This window comes from Anomaloglossus baeobatrachus, chromosome 7 (genome assembly GCF_048569485.1).
Source record: "Anomaloglossus baeobatrachus isolate aAnoBae1 chromosome 7, aAnoBae1.hap1, whole genome shotgun sequence".
NCBI classification, from domain to species: domain Eukaryota; kingdom Metazoa; phylum Chordata; class Amphibia; order Anura; family Aromobatidae; genus Anomaloglossus; species Anomaloglossus baeobatrachus.
The window spans coordinates 257,712,381-257,736,972 of record NC_134359.1 but is presented as its reverse complement, the minus strand read 5'-3'; positions in this window follow the sequence as shown (position 1 = coordinate 257,736,972).

Here is a 24,592-nt window from a genome sequence, read left to right as displayed (position 1 = left end):
AGTCGGACTCCAATGTAAAATATGTCCCTAGTACAAGTTAAGTACTATATTGGTACAAAATTGCTATTAATTCCAGATAGAGCCCGAATCAGACCACATAGATAGCTCCGGTACAGTAGTCCTCGCCATAGAAAATGAAGTAAACATTTGACCTAGTATAAAGTGTTCAGTGCTCCTTATTGGACCTCAAATCCCTATAAAACGGTCAGTTCATAACTCAGTTTTTTATCACTGTATTCCTATGAAGTGAGCTAAATGGCAGATAGGACCACTATAGTACAGATAGCACATAAAATGTAAAAGTCCATGTAACTTAAGAAAAATTCCTCTGTATATTCACCACATGGAGTGATAGACAGACCATATATATAGGTTATGTATATACACGTGTTGATGACTATAGGTGAGACGTCATGCTAGTGTAGAGAATATGTACACATGACACACAAAGGGTTAAGGTATGTACTGGTATGTCATTATAGACAAAAGCATGTAAAATGCTCAGCAAGACTGCTCATCTACAGATCAACAACAGCAACCATTAGGCTATGTGCGCACTTACCGGATTTTGCCGCGGATTTTCCGCGGATTTGCTGCATGTTTCGCTGCAGAAAATGTTCATAACATCTCTGCAGTGAATCACCAGCAAATCCTATGGAGAAAAAAAATCCTGTGCGCACTGGGCGGAATTTGACAGCTGCATGTTTTGCTGTGGGAATCCCGCAGCAAAAACAAGTGCATGTCACTTCTTTTCCGCACGTCGCTGCGGGATTTCACTCCATTGACTCAATGTTAATCATGAAATCCCGCAGGGAATAACGCAGGCAGCAAATTCTGTGCGGTTCACTGCGTTTTCCTGCGTTATTCCCTGCGGTATTTCGCGGTTTACCTCCGGTAATGTGCATCGCCTGTCTGCGGTTTTGCAGGGAAGTGATGTCATTACAGGAAGAGGAAGCCGTGCAGAGAGTAAACACACACACAGATCACAGACACAGACAGACATCACAGACATAGAACACATAGACACAGACACATAGAACACACATAGAAAGAAAACGGAAATATAGAAAACAAAGAACGTGGGCTCCGCTGCATATTTACCTTCCAGCCGAGGTAAGCACACAGCGGCGGCCCGGTATTCTCAGGCTGGGGAGGGAGAGGGGCAGGGTTAATGTCCCCCACCTCACTCCCCCTCCAGCAGCCGAGAATATCAGCCGCAGCTGCCCCGGCACTGTCGCATGCATTATGCGGCAATACCGGAGTGTCCTCGGCTCTTCTTGCCACCGTGTAGCAGTGGTAGCAAGGTAATACAAGGGGTTAATGGTGATGGGGGATCACCGCCATTAACCCCAGGCTTGATCATGGCAGCGTCTATGAGACAGCTGACATGATCAACCCGTAAGTAAAGTGAATAAAACACACACAGAAAAATCCTTTATTTTAAATAAAACCAACAAGCCTCGTTCACCATTTTATTAACCCCTCCCGCACCAAAGCTCCGGCGTAATCCACCGCTCCGACATAATCCACAGCTCCGGCTCCGGCGTCCTGCACTGCTGACATCCAGCCGCGACTGTCACAGACACAGGCTGAATGCAGCAGACAGCAGAGGTAATTACCGGTCATTTCCCACGGCCGGTAATGTGAACTCACTGCCGACCGTGGGAAATGTAGCGATCTGTCCTCTATCTATCTATCTATCTATCTGTCTGTCTATCTATCTATCCCTCTATCTATTCTTCTGTCTATCTACTATCAGAATTAAATGTATTTTTTTTTTTTTTTTTCTTCAATGTGCTTTATTGCATTGAATGCAATAAAGCACATCCCAACCCGCACGCGGCAAAACCGCGGCAATACCGCAGTAAAACCGCAGCAAACCGCAGCAAACCGCATGCGGTTTTCGGGTGCGGTTTCCCGCGGTTTTTTACCACGGGTGCGGTAATCTTTGAGAGCATGCGGAATTTACGCAAGGATATTTCATTTCCCAGTGCGCACAGAGCCTTAAACAGGGTGTGCAACATCCAGGTCAGCATCCAACAGGGATGAAAGTATGCTGACTACTGCCAGTAATGGTGGGTATTCAAATACATTATGCTTTTGGGTCTAATTCCCCCAATGTAACATATTAGCGTTTTATTTTTCAAGCCCCATGTGCATGCGTCCCCTATCTGCATGATTTACTCCATCTGCCGCTACTTCCTGCTATGGGATCGCGCACTTACACGGCGCGGCCCCGCGGCCGGAAGTGATGACAGACGCTGCACGGCCGTGCACGTGGAGCCTCCCAGCACCATTCACTCTTTATAAGAGCACCGCATTACACAAATAACTATGTTTCCCTTGATAAAGACGTCGAAACGCGTGTTGGGAAGCCTCCCTGTGGTCCCCAGTATCTAATATGTAAGTAACTTCCTCAGTATATTCTATGGTATATCAGCTTGCACTCTTATACCCTGGGTGCATTCCATGTAAATTCCATTTGTGATAGGCATACTTGCCTACTTATGGCTGACAAGACTTTTGTATTGTTGTGATATATATTTGAATACCCACCATTACTGGCAGTAGTCAGCATACTTTCATCCCTGTTGGATGCTGACCTGGATGTTGCACACCCTGTTTAATGGTTGCTGTTGTTGATCTGTAGATGAGCAGTCTTGCTGAGCATTTTACATGCTTTTGTCTATAATGACATACCAGTACATACCTTAACCCTTGGTGTGTCATGTGTACATATTCTCTACACTAGCATGACGTCTCACCTACAGTCATCAACACGTGTATATGTGACGCCCTGGGCAAGCCAGGGGTCACAGGTAATGACATCACCACACCCTACACCCCGGTTAGGTACACCTAAGCTAGACCCCAAAAATCCTTGTTGCCTTCCTCCAGGGGCTGATGTCCACAGCAGGGGGTGGGCCAGGTGGTTGGCTCCGCCCACCGAGAAGTTCACAGTCCTGGAGGAGGGAAAACACAGGCAGATAGAGTTTGGAGGAGGAAGTGGAAGGAGGAAAGGAGGGGAGAGGAGAAAAGTGACAGAAGTAGAGCCTGAAGTTGGTCCGGGTGTGTGCCCCGGACAGAGACAGCAAGGTTAGCAAACGGCGGTGACCGTCTGCAGTGGAGGCTGATCGGAGGTTGCCGAAAGGACCGTGGACGGGCGGTGGCCCGGCGGTATCGGACCGGTATACAAGGAGAAGCCAGCACCATTGGCAGGGGCCTTTCGGATCCCGGCAAGGCTAGGAGTCGACGTGAATTTGCCAAATCCGTCAGTGAAGGGGACCTCCGGGTCTCCAAACAACTAAGTCCCGATTGAAGGCAACCGTCCAACCGTATGAGAAAGACACCGCCACCGCCAAGGCACCAGTTTCTCAGGGCCAGCGCCTACGGGCAAAGAGGGGCTCCTCCGGCCCATATCCAAGTCGGGGAGCGGGTTACCGGTGGGAACCCATCGCTACCAACATTACACAAGGTGCAGGGAAAGAGACAGTCACCGTTAACTACCGGGGAAAAGCAACAGCAGCCGTCCGTGGGAACCGTCTTTCCAGCCGTGTGTTTTACCGAGAACTGTGTCAACGTCTCAGGCTGAGTGAGTACCACCGTGCCGTACGGCACAGCGCTGCCCCCGCGACCCTGCACCTCACCAGGCCTCGCACACGGCCTGCCATCCATCCCTACCCCATCACCGGGCCCCGGGACAACCAACCCCCTACTCACAGAGGGGAGAAATAACAACAAAGCTGCTCCCTGTCACCGCTCCCGGGATCCCCATACGGAGCGGCGGTGGTGTCCACACAATCACCACAACCGTGGGTGGCGTCACGGACAATATCCCCAAAACCAAAACCAATCCCCTTTTCACTCACGGGCGAGGAGCGCCGCTCGAGTCCTCGGGAACCGGCACATCGCTCGAGCCACCGAGCAGCAGAGGCCGCAGCAGCAGCGGCAGCCGGACCCGAGCAGTGGGAGAGCGCAGCGTCCCCTCCTCCGCCCGCGACATATATACATAACCTATATATATGGTCTGTCTATCACTCCATGTGGTGAATATACAGAGGAATTTTTCTTAAGTTACATGGACTTTTACATTTTATGTGCTATCTGTACTATAGTGGTCCTATCTGCCATTTAGCTCACTTCATAGGAATACAGTGATAAAAAACTGAGTTATGAACTGACCGTTTTATAGGGATTTGAGGTCCAATAAGGAGCACTGAACACTTTATACTAGGTCAAATGTTTACTTCATTTTCTATGGCGAGGACTACTGTACCGGAGCTATTTATGTGGTCTGATTCGGGCTCTATATGGAATTAATAGCAATTTTGTACCAATATAGTACTTAACTTGTACTAGGGACATATTTTACATTGGAGTCCGACTCACCCCACAGTATACTATTTACATTGAGAACCCCCTCCTCTAGTCCATGTACTGTTGTGGCGCCCCAGGACCTGGTCGCCACAACAGCATTGCCCTCCCAAAGGGTTAATGCTGAGCCTGGAGGTAATTGGGAGATCTATTGGCCAGTAAGTTTAACATCCAACGCAGTTCTCCCTCCGGCCAGCAGGGGGAGCTCTGAACCTGGACTTCCAGGGAGCATCCCTTAAGTCTGACCTGAGGGAGGAAGTAGTAGTTAGTCTGTAGAGAGAAGTGAAAGAGAACAGACGCAGAGTAGTGCTGCCTTGTGGAACTGGGGCCTAGAGCTGGAATAGCTTGGCCCAGTGAAGCAAGAAGTGCAGAGAGGCACAGAGGAGACTCGGACATCGGAGTCTGTGGTTGCCAGGGTATAAAATCCGTCCCTGGTAGCCGAATCCGGAGGGCAGGAGAGCTGCAAGCCCCCTGGCCCAGAAGCAATCTGAAGGTACAGCTGCATCCCAAGGGCCCAGTGTGGACTCCAGCAGAGAAGCACCAGAGAGGGCCTGCGCAGCCTACCACACAGAAAAAGGGACGAACCACTGGTCCCAGCAGCAGGAGGGCCTTTTCTAAATTCAGAGTGCAGGGTCCTATAATAGTACAGAAAAGAAAGATTAGGGAGTAGGCCTCATACTCAACTGGCCAAAGATCACCCCCAGGCACTTCCAGGCCGGCCGGACCATCTTTACCATCTGTGATGGTCTCCCTGGACTAAACTGCTGCCGAGTAAAAGAGGGGAAGGTAAAGAGTCTACTGTTTGTGCCTGTTTCTTTCATTGCCTGTCGGCCCTGCACCGTGTTATCCACACAACACCATAGACTTTCATGAGCACCAACAGTGTCCCCGGGGCACCGCTCCACCTGTGGGGAGCAGTACCACCATTGCTGCCATACCATCACCCCGGAGGCCTCACACAGCAGCGGCGGCTTAATAGCCGCAAACCACAGGTGGCGTCACGAACACAAAAACTTTATTCACCCCAAGTCACCAGCCATATTTAATTGACACCCACCAGGGCCACGGAGTCGGGCCCCGCCACCACTGACGTCTCCCGGACTAGTCCGGCCCGGCACCGGGTGTCCCATAGCCCTGGGGTGGGCGAGTCACTGTAACAACATAATTACCTTTTTACAGTTACTGGGTGATCATTTCAGGATAAATTTTCACTGCTCATTTTTCTTGCTCCCTTTCCCCCTCCCCCCTCAATTTTCTTTCTGTAATATTTTAAACAATTTTCAATAATAAAAATTATTGTTTTAAATATGAGTTTCAGTATTCTTTTGTAGGTCACATATATGGTAATGTATACTGGAACCACTAATATGGTTTTCTGCTTACTGATTCATTTTATGAAGTTTATAGATTTTAAACATTGTTAAACATTGTTATACCATGAGTTTATCATATTCTAAAATGTTTGCTTTCAACTGAATATAAGAGACACAGAGTAGCTGAAAATACACTGTGTTCCCAGACACCAGGTTAGTACTAGTAGAGTAATTTAAAGGGGTTTTCCCAAGAATAAAAAGTTAATTTTAATCAATAGATCTTGGAGTAATAATTTCCACAATTAAATGTGTTTAAAAAAAAATAAAAATCCTTTACTGAGATAATGTTATATATGTGTCCCTGCTGTGTACTGTGTAATGGCCGTGTCTGACCGTACAGTAAGGCTAAGTTCACACTTCCGTTGTTTTGCATCAGTCACAATCCGTTGCCCTCAGGAATTACGGTATCCTGCAAAATATTTTGCAGGAATCCGTTTTTCCCCATAGACTTTTATTAGCGACAGATTGTGACTGATGATGCTGCGTTGCATCCGCCGCGTGACGGATCAGTTGTTTACTCACTTACCGTCAAGCGGGAGCAACGCTGAATGTAACGTTTTTGTGAAGCAGTCGGCTTTTGTGAACGATCAGCTGATCGCCCGGCGGTCGGCTTTTGTGAACGATGATCGTTCACAAAAGGCAGCTGCTGGGTGATCAGCTGATAATTCACAAAAGCTGGCCGCCGGTAAAACAGTAAAAAAAAAAACAACAAAAAACAACGTTGCAGTATCAGTCACATCAGTTGTGCCACTATCTGCAACGCATCCGTTGCATCAGTCACACAACGGATTGCAACTGATGCAAAACAACAGAAGAGTGAACTTAGCCTAACATGGTCTGATCATACCATAGCTCCTGGGTCGGGAAGGAAGTAAAAAAAGTATACAGATATTACAGCGCAGAATCATAGATGATTCTTTCTGTGAGGTAATACATTTCCATGTCTGTTTTTTTAAAAAAAAAATGTTTTACCTCAGAGAAATAATTTTTTGTGATCTTATGCTGTAAAGTTTGTATATTTTTTAACTTCCTCCCCTGCCCTGGAGATGTGGTATGATCAAACCTGTCCCTGTATGAGACATGGTCTGATCATACTGTGCCGCCCCCGCGTCAGCAGCCCGCCGCCGCTGCTCGGATCCAGATCCGCGGTGGCTCGAGGAGATCTCCGGACCCAGGGGTCGGGGTCGCGCGGGCCACTCGGAATAAAGGGGATTATTTACAGGGGATTGTAAGGACAGTTCGTAACACCACCCATGGTGCGTGGTGAGATGGAGTACCACTGCTGCAATGGGGAGTACCCGGCAGCCAGATGTTTAACCCCTCCACAGGTAGGGGAATGCTCCGGGACTCGGTTTGGTGAACGGAAGGTGCCGTTAGGATGGTCAGGGATCACTTTAGTACTCACTCAGTCCAATAACGCTGACACCGACAACCGTGGTAAACCAAAGTTCTTGATATTGCTGCAGCAGGGAGGGAGCACACCTGGATCTCGTGCCCGTTGGTGTTGTTTGTTAGCCTGTGACCTTTTCCGTGGCACCTTTCTTCTAACTGGTCCCTCTAGCATAGAACTAACGGGTCCCGCTCACCAGTGTGGCTAACTGAATGAGTTTGCTCTCAGGGTTCACGCTTGGGATTTTCTAGACTATGTATTGGGAAAGTCCTATCACCCTCGTTGCGCTAGTACCCCGATTTTGGAGAGGGTGCAGAATGAATCTTGAAGGCTCCGTCCTCGTCAGGTAAATTGTCAAGACGCCTGAAGCTCCTTCCTGACCTAGGGTCCACGTACCCCGTCGTGCCCTGGCCCCTGCCCGGTGATGGTACAAGGCTGCCGGCTGTCCTCCTCGACAGTCTGTGCCCCTTGTCACGATCCCCCTATGACCGGGGTCCAGCTCCTACCAGGCCCAGACCAATGTCTGTCACCTAGTAACTCAAGGAGCCCAGCTCCTGACCTCCTCTCACTTTCACCTCCGACACTACACTCCCCGTGACCTCTCTTCTTGAGAGTCACTCTACAACTCACTGTCTCCTGACACTCCTGACCTACCCTTACCAACACCCCCAAGTGGGCTACCCTATTCCCTTCAGGTCAGCCACTGGTGTGTCTGGTGGGTGTGGTGCAGAGTGTTCCTAGGAGCTTGATCTTAGCAACACCAAGGTAAGGGATTCGTAACCAAGGAGGAGGTGGATATTGTACAGGAGGGCAGATTGCACAATACCCTGTGACGACCTGATAGGCAAGGGCATCACAATACCACATCTCCTGGGCAGGAGCAGACGCAAAAACTATACAGATATAACATCATAAGATCACAAATAATTCTTTCTTTGAGGTAAAACATTTTTTAAAAACAGATAGGAAAATGTTTTACCTCACAGAAAGAATCAGCTGTGACCCCATCCTATGCTATTTGATTACTCTCTTTTGCATCCTCCACTACCCAGGAGATGTGGTATGATCAGACCATGTCCCTGTATGGTCAGACACGGCCATTACACAGTACGCAGCAGGGACACAAATATAAGATTATCTCCGCACAGGAGCATTTTTTAAAAACACATCCTATTGTGGAAGTTATTGTTATTCCAAGATCTATTGATTAAAATGAACTTTAAAATTAACTTTGTTCGTGGGAAATCCCCTTTAATGAACTTCTCAGCATGTGTTAATTGAAAAGCCGAGATCCCGTAATGTTATGAAACGTCCAACCACTAAATTGCGGCCTATAAGAAAACTGATCCTCTGTTTGATCTTTCTTTATAGCAAGTACCAACCTGACCCTGCTTCTGAAGGTAGCCATATTCTGGAGACTTTGAGTCCATTGATACGCTCAGAAATGTTTTGGAAAGCAAGCTTCCCATGGGCTCGGGCAGACCTTTGCAAGTTGTAAAAACCAACACTGTAGAAGCCAAATACTTTTTTTTTGATGTCTTGAACCGGGAACTGAGATTCAGAAGAAGCTGAAATTGGTCACAGTTGAGGAATTTGTAGCAATAATGTCCCTAAACTAAATGGATCTACAGACTAATATTCATTGTAGCCAGCAAATGCAAGAAACATTGCACCTCAATGTATTAGGCTATGGGCACAGGGTTTTTTTTTAAGGAGGTTTTGAAGCAGAAACTGAGTGGAAACTCTCCAAATCCTTCTCCAAAACTCAAAACTTTTCCAAAAAACTTCAAGGCTCTGCTCAGTTTCTGCTCCAAATTTCCATGTGCACAAGTTCTTGTACCCACACTTCACTATTGGGAATGGAGAAAAAGGCTTTAGGGAACCTATCAGGTGCAATATGCACCCAGAATCACGAGCAGTTCTGGATGCATCTAATCTCTGCCTAAAGCAGGCTTTAAGCGGGCTTTACACGCTGCGACATCGCTAATGCGGAGTCGTTGGGGTCACGGAATTCGTGACGCACATCGGGCCGCATTAGCGATGCCGTTGCGTGTGACACCGATAAGCGATTTTGCATCGTTGCAAAAACGTGCAAAATCGCTAATCGGCGACATGGGGGTCCATTCTCAAATCTCGTTACTGCAGCAGTAACGAGGTTGTTCCTCGTTCCTGCGGCAGCACACATCGCTGCTTGTGACGCCGCAGGAACGAGGAAGCTCCCCTTACCTGCCTCCCGTCCGCTATGAGGAAGGAAGGAGGTGGGCGGGATGTTACGTCCCGCTCAGCTCCGCCCCTCTGCTGCTATTGGGCGGCGGTTCAGTGACGTCGCTGTGACGCCGCACGGACCGCCCCCTTAGAAAGGAGGCGGTTCGCCCGTCACAGCGACGTCGCCGGACAGGTATGTATGTGTGACGGCTGTTGTGCGGCACGGGCAGCGATTTGCCCGTGTCGCGCAACAGATGGGGGCGGGTACCCACACTAGCGATATCGGGACCGATATCGCAGTGTGTAAAGTAGCCTTTACACACAGCGACATTGTTAGCCACCAGGGCAATCAGGATGAGATGGGTAAATTGCTGGAATTGTCACATCTAATGGATGCGACAATTCTGGTTGGCTGCAGTCTATTTTTAGGCTGAGGGAGGAGGGGGCTATAACCATAGAAATAACCTCCTCATCCTGAGAATACCAGCCCCCAGCTGGCGGCTTTATCATGGCTGGGTATCTAAATTGGAGGGGACAACATGCCGTTTTTTAAATTATTTATTTAATTTTTTATTTATTTATATATTTAAAAAAAAAACCTCAAAATATATGGTGTCCCTCTTATTTTGATACACAGCTATGGGGGCTGCAGCCGTATGTTTTATCTGTGCTTGGTATTATAATATGACGGGTACCTATGCTAATATTTTTATTGATTCATTTTTGAATCACGATAGGGACACACACAGCATGTGCAATTGTTAGCAGTCAGACACGCTGTCACATGGAGTAGGGCTCCTGGTCTGACTGTAACCAATCAGAAATGTGGGGACTGCCGGTTGGTGAGGGAAGCAGTGCATATGCATGAGGTTAATTAGCGGCCCCAGAAGTAGTGTTACAGCCACGAGGGAGACTTGGTAAGTATATCACACCTGCTCTAATCCCCCTATCCCTTCTACTGCCATTTTGAAGCACATGATTGCAGTCATTATAGACTTTTATAGGGATTGACGTCTGGCCAGATATCCAGAATTAATTCCTGTCCCAAACTGTTTTTTTTTTTTTTTTTAAATCCGGTGAGATTGCCGAATCAGAATATCTGGGGGTTTGCCTATCATTAATCGGGGTCACGTTAGCATTTAATGCGGGCGTCACACGGTACGATCTATCGTGTGATCGCACGAGCGATTGTACCCGCCCCCGTCGTTTGTGCGTCACGGGCAAATCGCTGCCCGTGTCGCACAAAGTCGTTAAACCGCCGTCACACGTACTTACCTGCAGAGCGACCTCGCTGTGGGCGGCGAACATCCTCTTCCTGAAGGGGGAGGGACGTTCGGCGTCACAGCGACGTCACACAGCCGCCGGCCAATAGAAGCGGAGGGGCGGAGATGAGCGGGACGTAAACATCCCGCCCACCTCCTTCCTTCCGCATTGCCGGCGAGACGCAGGTAAGCTGAAGTTCATCGTTCCCGGGGTGTCACACGGAGCGATGTCTGCTGCCCCGGGTACGATGAACAACCGGCGCCATGAAATATAAACAATTTTTTAAAAATAAGCGATGTGTACACGACTCACAATTTGTGACCGATTCTGCGTCGCTCGGAGGTGTCACACGAGACGACATCGTGAACGATGCCGGATGTGCGTCACGGAAACCGTGACCCCGACGATGCATCGCACGATAGATCGTCTCGTGTGACGCCCGCATTAGAAAGACTGGTCCAGTAGAGGACAACCTCTTTAATTAGACTATGTAATGAATGAGTGTGTATACTCATATATTTCACTACTCTATTGTACCAGTGCCAACCCTGCATTAGTCTCTGTGACAGTTATCTGTGCTATATCACGGCATAAGCTCTGCCATACCATCGGCACCTTTGCATTGGTCTCGATGACAAATTCAGATTGCTGAGTCAGCTCTGCTGTTCCACTACCAAATCTGCAAAAATCAGATCTGTAGTTTGCTGAGTTAACATGTAGACGTCTTCTGAACTGCCTAATGAGCATACACCCAGCCTCAAAGGCACACTGATGAGGCCAAAATGAGCAGTGTAAAAGTGCGAGATGTCCAGACTCCAGAAGCTGGCGGTGACGTCAGCTTGTGGAAATCATGTTACCATGCTCACAGGAAAAATGGCTGACTAGTCTGGGGAAACAACGCCCCATTGACTAGTCAAGGCCCTAATTAGCATAGGGACAGCGAGGATTATAAGTCGTCTTTTTAAACATACATATTAGGGAAAATGTTATACACGGCTGGTTAGGGAGGGAATTTGAGCATACATGTGTAAGAGACAAGACTACACCAAGGTGTCCCTGCCCTGAAGACACTGATCGCCGTTGCATTAATGTGAACTATGTTTATGTTGCTATTATGTATGCAATGTGTTTATGCATAATTGTGGCCATCTAGTGGCCGCGGCCAGGTTTTAGGTATTGCTCCCTGGTGTAAAGAGTAGGTCCTTCCTAGTGACAGGAGGAGTATAAGCAGGGAACAGTTAAGGTGGCTTTACACGCTACGACATCGCTAAAGCGATCTCGTTGGGGTCACGGATTTTGTGACGCACATCAGGCCGCGTTAGCGATGTCGTTGCGTGTGACACCTATTAGTGATTTTGAATTGTTGCAAAAACATTCAAAATCGCTAATTGTTGACTTCCCCCCTAATCACAATTATCGTTGCTGCTGCAGTAACGATGTTGTTCCTCGTTCCTGCGGCAGCACACATCGCTACGTGTGACACCGCAGGAACGAGGAACCTCACCTTACCTGCGTCCCGCCAGCAATGAGGAAGGAAGGAGGTGGGCGGGATGTTCATCCCGCTCATCTCCGCCCCTCCGCTTTGATTGGACGGCCTCTTAGTGACGTCGCTGTGACGTCACGGTGACGCTGAACGCACCTCCTCCTTGAGGGAGGGATTGTTCGGCAGTCACAGCGACGTCGCAGAGCAGGTATGTGCAGGGGGCGGGCACTATCACGCTCGACATCGCTAGCAATTGCTAGCGATGTCGTAGCATGTAAAGCGGCCCTTACTCTCTGTTGATCGCCTGTAGGAGGAGCCAGCTGCAGGGAACAGCCTGACTCTATCCTGGTTTAATCAGTAGTGGTTAAAGTGTAGAAAGCTGTACTAGTGGGTAGTGTAAAGTCCGACAGATACCTTAGGCTGAAGTAAATGAATGTTTGTGTCATCCGTTACCTGACCCTCAGGGTCAAACTGGAAACAAAACATATGGGAAGGACTCTAGCTGGGGACTTGTAGAAGGTCCCCTCTGTTCTGCATACCCAAATTCTAGAGAGGTTTCCTGGTCAGTGGACTTACTCCAGCAGTACTAGTACTCAAGTGGAGGCTTGGCATAGACCTGGACCAACAGGTCAGTAACAAAACCACGGCAGACAAGGCGAGTTTGATGACAGTCTACACCATTATGAAGAACGGGTCCCTGTGGGTGGGACAAGACCAAGGTTGTGATGGTGGAATATGGGGGATTGTGTATAATTTTGTGTAGGTTCGTATTTTAGGTGTGGTGTTCTGTCCATTCTGTGTACATTGTCCTGCTAAGTTGGGTTAATCACCCCCTGCCGGGCTTTTGTCCCTAAGTCTGGGGGAGGGGGGCCTGGAATTCACCTGAGAGATTATTCAGTCTGGCTGGGAAGGGCAAGAGACAAGCAGGAAGATTGATCCTCTGGGGGAGAAGCTGTGGCTACAGGCAACACCTTAGAGAGCCGTTGAGAAACCCCAATTTTCCTGGAAAAGGACTGCTGTAGAATTGTGACTGATCCCTTGGACATTTATCCTATTACTGGACTACTTTACCCTCTGTGTGGTGGAATATATTATGGACATTCCAATTTGCTTGGAATAAATGTTCTTTGGCTTGTTCAATTATCGCTCGCTCTGTTGATTGTGTGATACCGGAGAAGGATCCCGTGACATCAGGCCAGGGAGGACTATATGACTTTATCATCTGGGACTATGGTGCCAGGCATTAAGGAGGGAAATAGCAGCAGTAGTCCCAGGAATGATGGAGCAGCCTTCAGTAAAAGTGTCTTAAAGTCGAATATGCTGTACAGAACATCTTCAAGTGTTTACAGACATTATCACTGTCGCCATTGGAACTCACAATCTATATTCCCTTTTAGTATGTTTTTGGGTCTGGGGAGGAAATCAGTAAATCTGGAGATAACCCACGCAAACTTGTGGAGAACATACAAACTCCTGCAATGCAACAGTGCTATCCACTGCGCCACCTGTTGTAGAGATACAAGCTTTTTTTCCACCACGTTCATACAGTGGCGCTGTCTGTTTTTGAGTTTCATACTTGAGGTCTGTAGCTCTGGTGCCCGATGGTTTGAGCCACAATTTTATTTTATTCTGGGTTTGGGCTGCTTTATTTTGGGTTTTATACATCGATCGATACATAGAGTTTGGGAAAACAGAATCTGTTTTTGTTATGTTAAGACATTTTAGAAAAACAAAAATTCAGGGTTTTTTTGGGAAAGCTGTAACTTTAGGTTTCTACGTAACGAGGGTTATAGCAAATGACAAAGACATTTCTCTGCAATGAGCTGAACATGACCTAATAGCTGCGCTGTAAGGTGGTCCCCCGTAGCCCATGGATTACAAGCTTCTTTTTCTCCCACTGGAGAAGCCTCCGATTGGCACCTGGATTCTTTGCACCAAGGTCAAGGCTAGAAGTGACTTGGTGTAATGAGAAGTCACATCATTAACTCAAAGAGGTCACAGGCCAACAAGCTCGTCTTACTAACTCTCCCCAGTGAGCAATTAATTGATTGCAAAAAGCAAAACATAGACCGTCATATTTCTTCAAGAGCCGCAACAATGACAACGCAAACAATGTCTTCCCGGAGTGCAAACTTCTCATGGTTTCCCTATATTATTCTTTCAAAATGTCCAACAAATGTAGGAAAAGGAGGAAAGTTTCCAGCACCAGGGATAAATATTAAAAGTCCATTTTATTGAAGATTATAATTAAAAAATCCAGCAGGTAGGGCATAAATGTCGGGGGACCAGCAGAATAACGCGTTTCGACGCTCAGGTCTTAATCATGTTCTCATGATTAAGACCTGAAACGCGTTGTTCTGCTGGTCCCCCGACATTTATGCCCTACCTGCTGGATTTTTTTATTATAATCTTCAATAAAATAGACTTTTAATATTTATCCCTGGCGCTGGAAACTTTCCTCCTTTTCCTGCATTGTTTGGTTGCCTAACCACTTTCGTGCGCGGGTCTTGGATTATACCAGCAAGGCAGTGCGGTGAGCTGGATTTTTCTCTACTTATCCTGCTCCAACAAATGTAGTTACATTTATTAAATATTTAAAATGTGGAGATTTTGAAATGCTTGTAGATCGGTAACATTACATTTGGTAATCTTACCGGGTAATGGGTATGACGTCACCCCAGGTCCTGCTAGACAAAGTGAGTCATTTGTATAATACTTATGCTAATTGTAACAGAGGGAGGAGATAACTATGAATATATTATATGCTCCAGTGCAACTGTCACTCAAAAAGCAGCTCATTTTATAAACTTCACTTTCTTGGATTTCAGAACCTAAACATCCGAGCTGACCACTACAAGTATGTAGAGAATGAGCCTGATAGTGCCAGTATAGCACTGGCTTTAGCTTATAAGGGGGCTTTACACGCAACAACATCGCTACCGAGATGTCGTCACGGCCTCGTTAGCGATGTTGTTGCGTGTGAAACGCTCGAATGACCACTAACGATCAAAAATACTCACCTAATCGTTGATCGTTGACACGTCGTTCTAATCCCAAATATTGTTGCTGTTGCAGGACGTAGGTTGTTGGTCGTTCCTGTGGCAGCACACATCGCTACGTGTGACACCCCAGGAACGACGAACAACACCATACCTGCGTCCTCCGGCAACGAGGTCGGCGTCACTTTCTTTCGGCTGCTCTCCGCCCTTACGCTTCTATTGGACGGCTGCCGTGTGACGTCTCTGTGAAAGAAGGCATTTCGCCAGCCACAGCGACGTCGTTAGGCAGGTAAGTCCGTGTGACAGGTCCTAGCGATGTGCGCCACGGGCAGCGATTTGCCCGTGATGCACAACCGACGGGGGCGGGTGCTTTCACCAGCGACATCGCTAGCGATGTCGCTGCGTGTAGAGCAGCCTATATACGAAAATCCTGGTAATTGGTTGGGTGGTTGGTTGGTAATAAAGTAAAGGCAGTGACATACTGCCTAAATTTACCTGAATCCAGAAATACCTTTTGTTGAAAGATCGGATGCTTGGTTGCTGAGATATCTTTAATCAAAGTTACAGAAATTCACTGCACTTTGATTGACGTGCATTGGGGGAGGGCCTTTGTGGATCGGGTTCTCGGCGTATATTCTTCTTCTTGTGTCCTCTATGGCTTGCCCCTTTTTCTTTATATAAATATTGTGCTGCACCTCCATTGCTGCTGTTGGTGGCACAAGCACATTGCCACAGCAATTATGTCTTCAATAAAATGGCGCCGTAGTCCACACATACACGTACCATGATTTCTGGCGCCAGTTTATTGAAGACATTGAAGACTTTTTGAAGTCTATGAGCAGCAGGCGTGAGTGCGCAGGTGTAAAAAAAAATCTGAGTCTTCAGGTTCCCTTTGAAGGTTTCCAAGGTGGGCGACAATCTGATATTTTGGGGTAGAGAGTTCCAGAGTATGGGGGAGGTGGGGGAGAAATCTTGGATGCGATTGTGGGAAGAAGAGATAAAAGGGCAGGACAGAAGGAGGTCTTGTGCAGATAGGTGGTTACGTGCAGGTAGGTATTGGGAGCCTAGATCACAGATGTATGGAGGAGACAGGTTGCGAGTGGCTTTGTTGGTCATGGTTAGTGTTTCGAACTGGAGTCTTTGGGCAATGAGAAGCCAGTGAAGGGATTGGCAGAGAGGAGAGGAGAGGCCGGGGAATAGTGAGGGGAGAGGTGGATTAGTCGGGCAGCAGAGTTTAGGATATATTGGAGGGGAGTAAAGGGGGCTTTACACGCTACGATATCGTTAATGTTTTATCGTCGGGGTCACGTCGTTAGTGACGCACATCCAGCGTCATTAACGATATCACAGCGTGTGACACTTTTGTGCGTCCTTAAACGATCGCAAAAGCGACCAAAATCATTTGCCGCGGAGAGGTTGTCCTAAAACCAAAAATCGTTTACCTCTCATTAGCGATGTTGTTCCTCGTTCCTGCGGCAGCACACATCGTTGTGTATGACACCAAAGGAGCGAGGAATATCTCCTTACCTGCCTCCACCGGCTATGCGGAAGGAAGGAGGTGGGCGGGATGTTACGTCCCGCTCATCTCCGCCCCTCCGCTTCTATTGCACGCCTGTCGTGTGACGTCGCTGTGACGCCGCACGACCCGCCCCCTTAGAAAGGAGACGGATCGCCGGCCAGAGCGACGTCGCAGGGCAGGTAAGTACGTGTGATGGGGGTGCGCAATTTTGTGCGCAACGGGCAGCGATATGCCGTGTCGCACAAACGATGGGGGCAGGTATGCACGCTAGCGATATCGGCACTGATATCATAGCGTGTAAAGTCCCCATAAGAGTATTAGAAGGGAGTACACAGAGCAGGAACATGACTAAGACTGCATAATTCGGTTGTAACGCGTCGCAAGTCGCATTTTTTTCCCCCCGTCTAGGGTCTGTCTGTACTTGCCTCATATATTTCATGTACACATGGAATAAAACTATATGGAGATCTTATTTGGAGCGTGCTTTCCTTACTATGCGGTTTGAGCTGTTGCCTTCAATCGGGTCTTGACTGCTGTGAAACCCCGGAGGTTCCCTTCGCTAACGGATTTGACCGGTTTTACGGCGACTCCAAGCCTGGTCGGGGTCCGTAGGACCTGCCGAATGGTGCTGGCTTCTCTTTGCTCCCCGATCCGGTACCGGCAGGCCACCGCCCGTCCCCGGTCCTTACGGTTTACGTCAATCTGCCTCACCTGCAGACGGTCACCCCCGTCTGCCAACCTTGCTGTATGTGCCCGGGCCAAGCACCCGGACACGGTCAGTCTCCTCCACTACCACTTCCCTCTTTCACTCCAAAACTAATCTCTCTGCCTTTTCCCGCCTCCAGGACTGTGAACTCCTCGGTGGGTGGGGCCAACTGCCTGGCTCCACCCCCTGGTGTGGACATCAGCCCCTGGAGGGAGGCAACAAGGATTTTTGTCTAACTTCGGTGTGCCTAGCCGGGGTGTGGGGTGTGTTGTTGCAGTACCTGTGACGACCTGGCTTGTCCAGGGCGCCACACTGGATACTACTATATGACACAGAGCAAGACTTTAGAATTGTCCAGGTGGGAGATGATGAGAGCATGCACTAGTGTTTTTGCAGATTCTTGGTCAAGTAATGTACGGATCCTGGAAATATTTGAGTTGGAGTCGGCAGACGGTGGAAAGGGCTTGTATATGTGGCTTGAAGAAGAGAGCAGAGTCAAGGGTTATCCCCAGGCAGTAACCACACGTGACGGGGGAGAATGAGCAGCCATTGACTTTGATGGATAGGTCAGGTGGGGTGGTAGAGTGAGATGGGGGAAAGATGATGAATTCTGTTTCTTCCATGTTCAGTTTTAGAAATCGAGTAGTGCATTTCTGCAACTTTTATTAAAGATATTTCTGCAACCGAGCATCGGATCTTCCTGGGACATTCACATGTTCCTCTTCCAACATGGTGTACTTAATCCTGTGCACTATATGTCCTATTGGGGGCCTCTATGTTGGAGAAACAAGACAGAGACCGAGAGCAAGGATGAGATCTCACCGCCACACAATTACAGACAAAAAAATCCATTTACCTGTGGCCAAACATATCTGTGCTCCACGACACAACATAAACCATATGAAAGTTGTCATATTAAAAGGCAACTTCAGATCACAGAGCCATCACAGGGTCTGGGAATACAAATTCATCACAATGTTTAACTCTGTGGACACAGGACTCAATCTGTCAGGAGGATTTATGACTCATTACAAAATCTGAGGAGTCATTCCAGAGACTCACCAGGCCTCTGATCCTACATGGATATTGGGACAATAAAACTCTCACACCACTAATCAAAGCTAATGAAGGATTCACTTTCTAAGCTCAGTGTTTGTTTATTTAAATGTCTTTTATTATGCCATCCCTCTGCTCAGTTTGTGCAAATATTTGTGCTTCTTCAGATATTTTGTGATACCATGCCTGATGAAGGGACCTGAGATGTCTCGAAAGCTTGCTTTGTAACATCACTTTATTTTATTTTAGTTAGCCATTAAAAGGTATCACAAGATTATAATTTTATTCCTCTCACTGAGAACATTCAATAATCTTATCTTTCTATAACAGGTATGCTTGGATACAGCATCCTAGTGACAGTATGACACTGCCTTTACTTCATATAATAAAATCCTGGTGGTTGGTTCTCTTTAAGGAAGGAATTAGATGAGGATTTGGAATCTATTTAGATGAACTATCATTCAAGGTGTATACTTGTTTTACGTTTCTTAAAATTCTGTCCTTTTCATCATCGGAGAAGAAAAAAACTCTGCAAATTTAGCAATTACTAAACAATAGTAATCTGCTAAATTTGCAGAGTTTTTTTCTTCTCCGATGATGAAAAGGACAGAATTTTAAGAAACGTAAAACAAGTATACACCTTGAATGATAGTTCATCTAAATAGATTCCAAATCCTCATCTAATTCCTTCCTTAAAGAGAACCAACCACCAGGATTTTATTATATGAAGTAAAGGCAGTGTCATACTGTCACTAGGATGCTGTATCCAAGCATACCTGTTATAGAAAGATAAGATTATTGAATGTTCTCAGTGAGAGGAATAAAATTATAACCTTGTGATACCTTTTAATGGCTAACTAAAATAAAATAAAGTGATGTTACAAAGCAAGCTTTCGAGACATCTCAGGTCCCTTCATCAGGCATGGTATCACAAAATATCTGAAGAAGCACAAATATTTGCACAAACTGAGCAGAGGGATGGCATAATAAAAGACATTTAAATAAACAAACACTGAGCTTAAAAAGTGAATCCTTCATTAGCTTTGATTAGTGGTGTGAGAGTTTTATTGTCCCAATATCCATGTAGGATCAGAGGCCTGGTGAGTCTCTGGAATGACTCCTCAGATTTTGTAATGAGTGTAGCACCTTTTACCTTATCAGTCTGGAGTTTTGGCTAATCTCTTGACATAATCTGAACCACGCACACACACAAAAGCTTTCTTCTTTCTTCAAAGTCCAGATGGTTAGTCTAGGTGAAGGTACCATATCACAACACGACATTTTCATCTGTAAGCATCCAAAATGAGTTCTTTTAAATTCAGCCAAAGCTGATGAAGCAGAGTTGTATTCAGCGTTTTACAATCCAATACTTCTGCATACTCATTAGTCATCACTCCTGGTAAATGAAAGATTCCAGCTCACATATGTTTTTTTGTGCGGCCGCTTCTACCGAGACCGTCATGTGGTGTCACAGGCAATGATTTAGTGTTTTAATTTTCCTTTATTAGCAAATACAAATGATCACAGTCTACATTTTTATTTTATTCACTTATATATCACTATTAATTCTGCACCGCTTTACATATACCATCATCATCACTGTCCTCATTGGGGCTCACAATCTATATTCCCTATCAGTATGTTGTTGAAGTCTGTGAGGATACCGGAGAACCCAGAAGAAACCCAAGTAGAGCAGTGTTGTCCTTTGTGGGATTTGAACCAGTCCGCCACCATACTGCCTATAACTATATGGATACATGTGCATTCGTAGACTCGGGTATATTGCATCTTTAGAGTAACCTGAAGGATAGAATCAATCAACATACTATTTCTTGAGCCCAAGAAATTAGTTATTTATTGTTATACTACCATATAGCAAACTCACTGCAACCAATCACAGTCATATCGCGGACATATGGTGGTGGGCGTGTAAAGCAGTCGGCAACCAATCACATACACTGGCACAGAGAGTGGGCGGGGGAAGCAGTGAATATTGATGAACCTTAATAAGCGGGCCAGGAAGAAAGTCTGACTGCAGTGTGATCTTTGGGGAAACACAGTATTGTTGTACGGTGTTCAGCGATGCCCTCATTGGGTGTCATAGCAGTTTCAGACTCTGTACACCCTGCAGAGTCTAACAAACAGCCTGGGATCACTTAGTTACATAGCCTGTCATGGGCATCGGCTGGTTCTGGTTTCTGGAGTTAATCCCTGCTGGCTTGTGATCATCTGCTGAGAGCTCAGGTTGCTGGTCACCACTTGCAACCCTCACCCTTTATAAGCTTCTAGATTCTGGGGCTGAGGGCCAGATATAGCTTTTTCTTCCTTGGTTCCTGTGGTTATCCAGTTGTATGGTGATCTACAAGTTGTGGTTCTGCGTGGAGTGAGTCCTCCAGTTGTGTATTTATCTCCTACCCCTTTTGCGTTACTCCCTAGTGCACATACTCCTTTACATTTGAGTGCAGTGTGCACGAGTTCTCATTTACCCTTGTCTGTGATTATTTGCGGAGTTTTGGTTATTGGGTTCCCAGCCCGCTCCCTGAGTGAGAGGAAGTAGTATCAGGCCTTCGACAGTAGACAGGGCCCCGTTGGAGGCTCGAACCTCGCTACCATCAAGTCTACCTTTGATATAAAGGACAGCACAAGGGACACCAGTCTTAGGGTCAGCCTAGGAGCCCCTGTTCCATCCTACACCTCTATGACGAGTTTGTAGAACCATTTTGCTCTTACTACCATTTAACTTCTATTTGTAGACCCCTAGCACTTACTACGGCCATTTTACAGCCCAGAACTTCTCATCCCCATTGACCTGCATGAGGTTCATTGACCGGGGTCAAGTTTGGCTGCCTAATCCGAATTTTTTTTTAGTCCATGCTGGTTCAGTGAACCCGAATATCCACGGATTCGCTCATTACTACCTATCCACATGAAAGGTAATGATAACTTATTGATTGGTTTACAATGGTGTCTATAGGAATCATGGGACCCCATAGCAAAAGTTCTAATTGGGACCTGCCCCTCTCTTTCCCAAATTATTTATCTAAGTAAGCAGAGATAGATAGATAGGTCTCCTCAACCATTTGACCGGCCTTTCTGTGTATGTAGTGTGGAGCGGCAGCCATTACGTCTCTCGCTTTCGTCGTCTCCACAGAAAATGGAGCCAGCCAGTCACCTGACTTACTGCACCTCTTTTGTGGCTGGCATGCGGTCAGTCTCTTTCTTCAACTGTGCCTTTGGCCTTGCCTCTTTCAGTCTTCCACACTTCTTCTTAAACCGTGCCTTTTTCCAGACCGCTCCTCCCATTGTAGGCCGGATCTTCACTCCAGTGTGTCCCTTCCTCCAGGCCGACACTCCCACAGGCCAGGAACACTTTCACGTGCTTGGGCACCATCTCCTCCCACGATGGGCCGGATCCTTCCACCTCAGGCCACATGTCACTGCCATTTTGGGATCCACGCTGTGGTCCACCATTTCACAGTCACAATCTCAGATTCTCTCTTTTTTGCATCATTGTTTACCAATGTTAAGTCCATACGCAGCACCTTTTTAGGCCTCCAGCCCCCAGGAACTCTCTCGTTTGCACCAGGGATCCCATCTTGCCCGTTATCCTGTGAGATACTTGCATACTGCCCGACTATGCCTGTAACGTGGCCAGAGGCTGGTAGTCATGGGTGAGCTGGACTTTGGTTTCCTAGCCCCGGCATGTTACACTATACTCTCATCCATGTCCTTGGAGTGTGGCTTTGTATCTGGAGGTTACTGGCTGGTTACCTAGGGGGGTATTGCACCCCCTACTGAAAGACTGTGCTGCCATCCTCATTTTTGTCTACATGTACTGTACAAGCGGAGGTTTTGAGCATCTTTTTTACCTACTGTATAGAAATCAACAAAGGCTGATGAACTTTGCAAATGCATTACTTTACTTGTCTTGTACTAATGCTGTGATATTTCCATCAACAGCTGCATTCACAATTCTGCAGGTTTCTGACTTGAATAAATAGTTTATAGTAGCTTACTTTGTGATTTATAGCTTTGAAAATATAGTTTAGGCACGGGTTAGTACAAAGCATAGAGACAGATCACATATTACAGGGAAAATGTCGCTAATTAAAACCAGATACCGAAACATATTTACTTCTTATGTCTTTTTATATTCTGACTAGCTGTACTACCCGGCTTCGCCCGGGTTAATAACTGTTGTTAACAAAATAGACTGTATTAACATACCCGGGATAGAATGTATAAATAGAATGTATTAACGCCCAGGATAGTAACTGTCTCTCTGTTTCTCTCCCATTCTCTGTCTGTCTCCCCCTCTGTATATATCTGTCTCTCTCTCTAGCTCTTTGTCTGTCTGTCTCTTTCCCTGTCTGTCTCTGACTGTCTCTGTCTGTTTCTCTGTCTGTCTCAATCTCTTTCCCTGTCTGTCTATCTATCTCTTTCCCTGTCTACCTATCTCTGTCACTTTCCCTGTCTGTCTCTTGCCCTGTCTGTCTCTTTCCCTCTCTTTCCCTGTCTGTCTCTTTCCCTCTCTTTCCCTGTCTGTCTCTTTCCCTCTTTCCTTCTTTCTCTTTCCCTGTCTCTTTCCCTGTCTGTCTCTTTCCCTCTGTCTCTTTCCGTGTCTGCCTCTTTGTCTGTCTCTTTACCTGTCTTTGTCTCTTTCCCTTTCTTTCCCTGTCTGTCTGTTTCCCTGTGTCTTTCTCTGTCTCTTTGTCTGTGTCTGTCTCTTAACCTGTCTCTCTCTTTCCCTCTCTTTCCCTTTCTGTCTCTTTCCCTGTCAGTCTGTCTCTTTGTCTGTGTCTGTCTCTTTGTGTCTGTCTCTTACCCTGTCTATGTCTGTTTCTTACCCTGTCTGTCTGCCTCTTTCCCTGTCTGTTTCTGTCTCTTTCCCTGGCTGCATTGTGACACGCCAACATTCCATATAAGGTCGTGGCTGCGCATTCTTCTGAAGTTCTGGCTGCACTGTGGCTCCCAGCTCCATTCGCTTTAATGGAGGCAGGTTTTTTGGCGAATAACTGTAAAGAGCGGGGTTAAAATTTCCCCTCAAAACATAGCCTATGACGCTCTTGGGGTCCAGAAGTGTGAGTGTGCAAAATTTTGTGGCTGTAGCTGCGACGGTGCCGATGCTAATCCCGGACATACACCCACACATACACACACACACATTCAGCTTTATATATTAGATTGTACATTTTTTTATCTTCATTTTTGCCCATGACAACGGGAGGGGGTGAGTGGAGTTGGGCAGCTATCTTGCCTTAGCAATAAGCAACATGCTTTATGGCAACCTCATCAGGCTTTGGAAACTTTAGTTGGGAGATGTTCATTGTCTTCTATAGGAGAGTGTGTTGTGAGCATGCTCTGTAATCTGTGCAGAGGACATTGTGCAGGGAACAGAGAAATGTGCATGCTCTGTAACCTGTATAGAAGACATTGTGCAGGGAATGGAGAAATATGCATGCTCTGTAAGCTGTGCAAAGGACATTGTGCAGGGAATGGAGAAATATGCATGCTCTGTAACCTGTGTAGACAGAGAACACGGCCAACGCGTTTCGAGCAAAAAGGTTAATTGGTGGGCTCCTGAAGAAGGTGTGAGGACACACTTCGAAACTCGTAGAGATAAAACCACCTACATTTTATTCAGCATCTTTGGACTTTCATCATTCTTACAGCAGGGCAGAAAATTTTCAGATTTATTTAGTTCCTTATTTTATTCCCCAAAAATATATTAAAGCATATGCAGAGAGAGGACACAGTCTATGCGTTTCGCGCAAAACAAACCTTGCTCTTAATCATGACCCATGAATTAAAACTATGTTTTAAACTACTATTTTTGCAGATGCTGGACCTTTCCCCTCCCTTTTCTTCATCTTGAGCATAGCTGGAACTCTTGCTGTATAAAGTAGGATCACATACGCGTTTCAATCGAAGGAAACCTTGCTCTTAATCAGAACTCATGAATTAAATTTTTGTGGATGCTCGACATTTTCCCTCCTTTTTCTTCATCTCTAGCACAGCTGGAACCCCTGCTGCATGGCGCAGGATCAGCTACGCGTTTCGAGCAAAAAGATTAATCAGTGGATTTCCAAATGAAAAAGCATAGAAATAAAACCACCTACATTTTATTCAGCAGCATCTTTGGATTTTCATCATTCTTAAAGCAGCACATGATAAGTTTCACATTTATATGGTTCCTGATTATTCTCCAAAATTATATTACAGCC